Source organism: Mirounga angustirostris, unplaced genomic scaffold (genome assembly GCF_029215605.1).
Source record: "Mirounga angustirostris isolate CCGP_5_RB_7025 unplaced genomic scaffold, mMirAng1.0.hap1 SCAF_1, whole genome shotgun sequence".
In the NCBI taxonomy this organism is placed as follows: domain Eukaryota; kingdom Metazoa; phylum Chordata; class Mammalia; order Carnivora; family Phocidae; genus Mirounga; species Mirounga angustirostris.
Window position 1 is genome coordinate 134,614,562 of NW_026991709.1, and position 8,896 is coordinate 134,623,457.

The 8,896-nt window shown below is 35.0% G+C and overlaps 1 long non-coding RNA gene across 1 annotated transcript; it reads left to right on the top strand.

Moving 5' to 3' along the window:
* The first annotated feature begins 595 nt into the window (after positions 1–595).
* Positions 596–7,759, top strand: LOC129045394 (uncharacterized). The gene is made up of 3 exons (XR_008505075.2): positions 596–726; positions 6,176–6,311; positions 7,505–7,759. It is a non-coding gene; the product is annotated as an uncharacterized LOC129045394 (long non-coding RNA).
* The last annotated feature ends 1,137 nt before the right edge of the window (positions 7,760–8,896 follow it).

Below are 8,896 nucleotides of genomic sequence, written 5' to 3' on the forward strand. Positions count from 1 at the left end.
ATTTGCACACCTGCTAACAATATACATTCTGCAGCACATGAATAGAGAGAAATAGACCAGTCATTTTGACTTTAACGTCTTACTATTTAAGAAATACATTTTGCAAGACCATAGATACTGATTCCTTTGATGGCTCTGGGCAAAGTAAATTGAAAGCCTTCTGGAAAGGATTCACGATTTGGAGACATCAAGAGCATTTTTGCTTCATGGAAAGAGAGCAAAATATCAATATTAACACGAGTTTGGAAAAACTTTATCCCAACCTTGATGGATGACTTTGAAGGGTAGGACTTCAGTGGAGGAAGTAGATGCAGATATGGTGGGAATTGCAAGAGAACTACAATTAAAAGTGGAGCCTGAAGATAGAACTGAATTGCCATAATCTCATGGTAAAAAGTTAATGGATGAGGAGTGGCTTTTTATGGATGAGCACCGAAGTGGGTCTTTTTAAATTTTAATTCCAGTATAGTTAACATACCGTGTTGTATTAGGTTTAGTTGTAAAATGTAGTGATTCAGTAATTCTATGATACAGTGCTGATCAGGTAAGTGTACTTTTTTTTTTTTTAATTTATTTCAGAGAGAGCACAAGCAGGGTTAAGGGCAGATAGAGAAGCAGACTCCTCGCTGAGTAGGGAGCCCAGTGCAGGACTCTCTCTCAGGACTCTGGGACCATGACCTGAGCCAAAGGCAGACACCTAACCGACTGAGCCACCAAGGCACCCATGTAAGTGTACTCTTAGTATATGTGCTGCTGAAGCGAGCACATGTAAATGTACTCTTAATCCCCTTCACCTATTTCACCATCCTCCTACCCACCTCCCCTCTGGTAACCATCAGTATGTTCTTTGTAGTAAAGAGTCTGGTTTTGGTTTGTCTCTTTTTTTCTTGGCTAGTTGATTTTGTTTCTTAAATTCCACATATGAATTAAATCATATGGTATTTGTCTTTCTCTGGTTGACTTATTTTGCTTAGCATTATATTATCTAGATCCACCCATGTTGTCGCAAATGGCAAGATTTCATTCTTTTTGATGGCTGAGTAATACTCCATTATATATATGTACCACCTCTTCTTTATCCATTAACGTATTGATGGACACTTTGGCTGCTTCCATAATCTGGATATTGTAAATAATGCTGCAATAAAGGGGTGCATATATCTTTTTGAATTAGTGTTCTCATATTCTTTGGGTAAATACCCAGTAGTGGAATTATTAGATCATATGGTAGTTCTATTTTAATTTTTTGAGTAATCTCCATACTGTTTTCACAGTGGCTGTACCAGTTCGATTTCTACCAACTGTGCATGAGGGTTCCTGTTGTTCCACATTCTCAACAACACTTGTTTCTTGTGTTTTTGATTATAGCCATTCTCAGAGGTGTGAGGTGATATCTCCTTGTGGTTTTGATTTGCATTTCCCTGATGCTGAGTGATGTTGATCATCTTTTTATTTGTTGGCCATCTGTCAGAGAAATGTCTATTCATGTCTTCTGCACATTTTTTAATTGTATTTTTTTTTTGATGTTGAGCTAAGTTCTTTATAGGTTTTGGATAGTAACCTTTTATCAGTTATATCATTTGTAAATATCTTCTCCAATTTAGTAGGTTGCCTTTGAGTTTTGTTGGTTGTTTACTTTGCTGTGCCGAATCTATTTTGATGCAGTCCCAATAGCTTATTTTGGTTTTATTTCCCTTACCTCCGGAGACATATCTAGGAAAATATTGCTATAGCCAATGTCAGAGAAATTACTGCATTTGCTCTCCTCTAGAATTTTTATGATTTCAGGTCTCATATTTAGGTCCTTAATTCATTTTAACTTTTTTTTGGTATGGTGTAAGAAAGTGGCCTAATTCCATTCTTCTGAATGTAGCTGTCCAGTTTTGCCAACACCATTTATTGAAAAGACTGTCTTTTTCCCATTACATATTCTTACCTCCTTCATCAAAGGTTAATTGACCATATAATCGGGTTTATTTCTGGATTTTCTATTCTGTTCTATTGACCTATGTGTCTATTTTTGTGCCAGTATCATACTGTTTTGATTACTACAGATTTGTAGTATATCTTAAAATCTGGGATTTTGGTATTTCCAGTTTTGTTCTTCTTCAAGGTTGCTTTGGCTATTTGGGGTCATTTGTGGCTCTATACAAATTTTAGGATTATTCTATTTCTGTGAAAAATTCTGTTGGTATTTTGAGAAGGATTGCATTAAATCTGTAGATTGCTTTGGCTAGAATGGACATTTTAACAATTTTTATTCTTCCAAACCATGAGCATGAAATATCTTTTCATCCATGTTTTATAGTTTTCAGAGTATAGGTCTTTCACCTCCTTTGTTAAGTTTAGTCTGAGGTATTTTATTATTTTTGGTACAATTGTAAATAGTAATTTGCAAGAAAAAATTCCTTAATTTCCCCTTCTTCTGCTCCATTATTAGTGCATAGAAATGCAATGGAATTCTGTATATTGATTTAGTATCCTGTGACATTACTGAACTCATTTATCAGTTTTTTTTTTTTTTTAGATTTGTTTAGAGAGAGAGAGTTCGCAAGTGAGTTTGAGAGAGAGAGAGTTTGCAAGTGAGCATGAGCAGAGGAAGGGGAAGAGGGAGAGAATCTTAAGCAGACTCCCTGCTGTGTGTGGAGCCCAAGGCAGGGCTCAATCTCATGACCCTGAGATTATGACCTGGGCCAAAGTAAGAGTTGTAATGTCAACTGACTGAGCCACCCCTTCCTTTATCTGTTCTAATAGGTTTTTGGTGGAGTCTTTAGGATTTTCTATATAGAATATCAGGTAGTCTATAAATAGTGACGGTTTTACTTCTTCCTTACCAATTTGGATGCCTTTTATTTTTCTGTGTGATTGCTATGGTTAACACTTCCAGTACTGTGTTAAATAAAAGTGGACATCCTTGTCAAGAAACAAGAAAAATCTCAACCTAACTTACAACTAAGGAATCTGGAAGAAGAACAAAGTCAAACACTAGTAAAAGGACAGAAATAAAAAAGAGTAGAAATTGAAAAACCTAGGAAAATGGATAAATTCCCCAAAGCATACAATCTTCCAAAACTGAATAAGGAAGAAATAGAAAATTTGACAGACCAATTACTAGTAATGAAATTAAATTGGTAATAAAAAAAATTCCTAACACACAAAAGCCCAGGATCAGATGGCTTCAAAGGTGAATTTTCCCATTTAGATTTTCCTCAAACTATTCCAAAACTAAAAGATGAGGGAAAACTTCCAAAATCATTCACTAAGACCAGTATTAAATACCAAAACCAAAGACATTACAAAAAAAAAAAAGCCCAGATCAAAAATCCTCAACAAAATATTAACCAAATACAACAGTTCATTAAAGTTATTATTCACCATGATTAAGTGGGATTTATTTTAGGGATACAAATGTGGTTCAATATTTGCAAATCAACTATTGTGATACATCATACTAACAAGAGGAAGGATTAAAAACCATATGGTCATCTCAATAGGTGCAGGAAAAAAAGCATTTAAGAAAATACATCTCTTCACAATAAAAACTCTCAACAAAAATGGGTTTAAAGAAAAAACACCTCAATATAATAAAGGTCTTATATGAAAAATCCACAGTGAACATCATACACAATGGTGAAAAACCGAGAGCTTTACCTCTAAGGTCAGAAAAAAGACAGATACTCACTCTCACCACTTTTATTTAAACATAGTACTGGAAGTCCTAGCTATAGTAATCAGACAAGAAATAGGGTATCCAAATCAATAAGGAAGAAGGAAAATTGTCACTATTCGCAGATGATATGATACTGAGTATACATATAGAAAACCCTAAAGACTTCACCAAAAGACTATTAGAACTGATGAATGAATTAAGTTTCAGGATATAAAATTAATAGAAATCTATTGATTCCATACACTAATGAAGTAGCAGAAAGAAAATAAACCCATTTATAATTGTACCAAAAGAAATAAAATTTCTAGGGAATAAATTTAACCATAGGGGTGAAAGACTTAGACATTGATGAAAAACTGAAGACACAAACAAGTGGAAAGGTATTCCATGTTTGTGGATTGGAAGAATATTGTTAAAATGTCCATAATACCCAAAGCAATCTACAGATTCAATGCAATCTCTATCAAAATACCAGCATCATTTTTCATAGAACTAGAACAAATAATCCTACAATTTGCATAGAACCACAAAAGACCTTGAATAGCCAAGACCATCTTGAGATGGAAGAACAAAGCTGGAGGTACCACAATCCCAATTTTAAGATACACTATGAAGCTATATTAATCAAAACAGTATGGTACTGGCATACTAATAGACATATAGATCAATGGAGCAGAATAGAGAGCTTCGAACAAACCCATACCTATATGGTCAGTCTATGACAAAGGAGACAAGGATAAAAAATGGGAAAAAGACATTCTTTTCAATAAATGGTATTGGGAAAACTGAATAAATACACACAAAAGAATGCAATGACCACTTATACACAAAAGTAAATTCAAAATGGATTAAATACCTAAATGTGAGACTTTAAACCATGAAATCCTTAAAACAGGTAATAATCTCTTGGACTTGTGAATATGTCTCCAGACAAAGGAAACAGAATAAAAATAAACTACTGGGACTACACTAAAACAAAACACATTGTACAGCAAAGGAAATCATCAACAAAAAGAAAAGGCAAACTGCTGAATGGGAGAAAATATTTGCAAATGATATATCTCATAAGAGAATATCCAAAGTACATAAAGAATTTGTACAACACCAAAAAAATTGCTTAAAAAATGAGCAGAGGATTTGAAAAGATTTTTTAAAGAAGACATACAGATATGTAAAAGATGCTCAACATCATTAATCATTAGGAAAAGCAAATCAAAACCACAATGAGGTTATCAAATCACATGTCAGAATGGGTAGTATAAAAAGACAAGAAATAAGTGTTGGTGAGGATGTGAATAAATAGGATCTGTTGTGCACTATTGATGGCAATGTAAATTGGCATAACCACTGTGAAAACAGTATGGAGCTTCCTCCAAAAATTAAAAAGAGAAGTGCTTTATGATTCAGTAAGATATATGCACCTCTTTGTTTATTGCATTATTTACAATAGCCAAGACATGGAAGCAACCCAAGTGTCCCTTTATAGACAAATGGATAAAGAAGCTATGGTATACACACATGTGCACATGCTCTCACACACATGAATATTATTCAGTCATAAAAGAATGAGATCTTGCCATTGGTCACAGCATGGCTAGATCCAGCAGATATATTCTGCTAAATGAAATAAATGAAATCATGGTATTCATGTTTCTCTTATCTGTGGAATCTAAAAAACAAAACAAACAAACCAAGAGATCCTAGTGGTTGCCAGAGGAAAGGTTGGTAGGGGGATGAGTGTAAGATAAGTCATGAAGATAAAAAATACAGCATAGGGAATATAGTAAATAATATTGTACAGATGGTAGCTCTACTTGTGGTGAGCATAACATATAGATCATTGAATCAATATGTACACCTGAAACTAATATAACATTGTATGTCAACCATACTTTAAAAAAAAGTTCAGTTCTAGCAAAGCAGATTTAAAAGAGCCAATATGGCCAATAGCTATTCTTTTTCCACTTATGTAAATTATCAGACCAAATTTATTCAACTAGACTTAATTTGCAAACAAATTAGTGTTATTGTGATTTTTAATAGAAATCTGGGTGATTGTAGAGAGAAAAATTATGTTTGCACCTTTGTAAATAATTATATTCTAGTGCTATTGTTTTTGAGGTTCTATTTTCCACTTATGTATGGGATCCTGAATTCTTCTAGTTCCTTCAAAATCTAGCCATGAGTTTCCAAACTGAAGTTTGCAATTTTCTCCTACCCTTTTGACTTGTGTAGTTTTTGTTCTTAGTCATTTTTTTCCTTATGTTCTGTAAACTGAAGGGGAACAACTTGATGTAAACATCAGAGAAGGAACCACAATAGTGCTTGTTTATACAATCTTCAAGCCTTTTGCTATGTGGGCCACTCTCAAAGTTTACCTGCACACCTGATGATATCAGATATTCAAACAGCAAAGGAGGCTTTGAGTCAGGCATCTAGAGGACTCAGACTGGGTTTATAGTCTGCTACAACAATTTATCTGGTTTTCTTTTGTTTCTATTGAAGTGCCTCATATTGAATACAAGACTGTTCACACCATAAAGGCCTAACTCTGAAAGCCCATGTGCAAGGACACTGCTGTTTAACTGGACTGACCTCAGGACCAAGAAATTTGTCAACCTTCTTACTTCAAGTTTCAAAGGTGGGACTGAAGAGGAGCCAAATATATCACCCTAAAATGTGCCTCTGTGTAATAATGATTATTTTGAGCTGATAATTAAGATATAGCAGACCTAGGAAATGCTCTGAAAACCACATAGAAATCACCTTTTTGTAAGAGACATTCAGATGTATAAGGGCAATTTTCATTTCTAAGGTGTCTTTCTTTCTCTGTACCAAGAAATCTCTGGAAATCCTTATTTATTGTGCTTTACTTGATAACCTCCCAAACTGGTTCCCCCCTACCCCAACGTCTTTTGTCTTTAGCTGATGATGGTACTGGGCATTTTGGGGAGTAACTCAGTTTTCCTGGGTATCTCCCATATATACAGGAGGGGTGCATGTTATTAAAATTCTGTTTTTCAATTGTTTGCTTTTACTACAGGGAGGTCTCAGGAAAGAACTCAGTAGGGTAAAGGGAAAATTATTTTTCCTCTCCCACGCTATTATAATCAGGGAATCACATAGAAAAGCCATGTTTGTGGGAAGCAGTCTGAATCTTTGGCAGCAAACTAGAAAAAAAGATTTTCAGTTGTGTTGTTTCTGGCAGCTTCCCTGCCATCTCCCCATACTCCAGAAAACTCCAATAAATAACTAATAAAAGGGGTTTGACCAAGAGATTCTGTTTTAAAATGTACAAAGACCATTGTACTAACATCAGTGAAGAATGGTAACCAGAAAAACATCACTATGGATCTATTAAAGATCAAAACCAATACCATAGGAAACTCTAAAAAAAAAAAAACCCAATTAATGCAATAATTGATAATAAAAAGGGTACTACTATAGCACCACGTAGAATATCTCAAAACTACAAAAAAAAAAAAAAGCAGTAATGCTTACCAGTAAAATGACAACATAGTCCATTTTTCAAGAAGCCACTGTTTGAAAAAGATAAAATATCTGTAATTCACACCATAGAAAAGTAACCAATCTCCCTAATAAAACTATGGAGAATTGAAATTGGCTGAAGATCTATTAGACATTTGATAAAAAAGGAAATAAAAAGTACTGCTGAACATGTGAAAAGATGTTAGAATTCTTAAAACTCATTAATAATAAGAAAAATGCAAATTAAAACCACATTGAATTTGGTAGACCACATTGGCCTCAGTGAATCATGCCTCCATGTAGTAATGTTCTGCCAATATTCACTGCGACTCTTTACCTTTTTAGTGCACACCAACTCCAGGACTGCTTCCTCTCCCTGCAGACAACACCTGTATCTCTTTCGGGCATGCTGACCTTGGACTGATGGAATGATTTTTGCCTCAAATTGGGAAAGCCAGAAGTGCCTGTAAATGTAAATTCCTTCATTTAATCCAAAGCAATGACCAATGAGTACAGAGTATAAATACTCCAGCTCCATTGTGACTTGATTAGTACATTAAAGGTATGATGTCCACTGCTGTGTCCTCTCCTGGGGCAACTGAGGTAATATTATCCTCCATTGGCATTGCTTGCCATCCTTAATATCCTGTCCCACTTTGCTAGTCTTTTACTGGTTTTCCTTGATAACACTATTGAATCATTTTCACATGAATACCTGTCTCAGGTTTTATTTCCTAGGAATCCGACTGAAGAGATCATCCAAGCTTTTTATTTCAATAGGATTCGATGGATCCTCCATTAAGTTGAAAAAGGTGGAGATGGACAGACAGACCACTGAGGCTAGGACATAAGGGAGAAAAAATTTCCTCTCCATCTCTTTAAACCACTCTTATCTGGGCTTTTTATTTGGCTGTTTAGCTAGTAACCTAAGGCATAGTACGAATAATAGATTTGCATATAGTCATGAGTTTAAACTTCTTGGACACATATCATCTGACTCACCTTTTTTTTTTTTTTAAGATTTTATTTGACAGAGAGAGAGATAGCAAGAGCAGGAACACAAGCAGGGGGAGTGGGAGAGGGAGAAGCAGGCTTCCTGCCAAGCAGGGAGCCCGATGTGGGACTCGATCCCAGGACCCTGGGATCATGACCTGAGCTGAAGGCAGACGCTTAACGACTGAGCCACCCCGGCGCCCTCACCTTGTCTTTAAAGAGGAAAATATTAGTTGTAAATGGCCTTCTAGTGCTCTAGGCTTCCTATTAGCCTCTTTGAAACTGAGAAGACAAAAAAGACTTGTATCAATTATTGGACAAGGCTACTAAAGATAGACTTCTCATTTATAATAAACTCAGTTTTATAACAAAATATTTAATCTTTCTAAGCTCTCTTTATATTTTCATTTTCAATCCTTATAACATCCTATAAAGAATGTACTATTATTGTTCTTATTTACATATGAGAAAATTAAAGTGGAGAGGTAACAGTGGGGCTTCGAATCCAAGTAATCTGAATCAATATTCTGGGCTTGTAACCACCACTCTCTACCCCTCTGCTATATCCAGTATATTTCAAGGACTTGCATAAAAAGTCACATTTTTAGGAAACTGACTAAGATTCTAAGGAGAATTCTTAGGAGACATCTCAAAACCCAGGTTTGGGACCCAGTGATATAAATATCTACATTTGTTTGAAAAACATGTTTACAGGCGAATTGAAGGAGGAGGGTTTTTGTTACA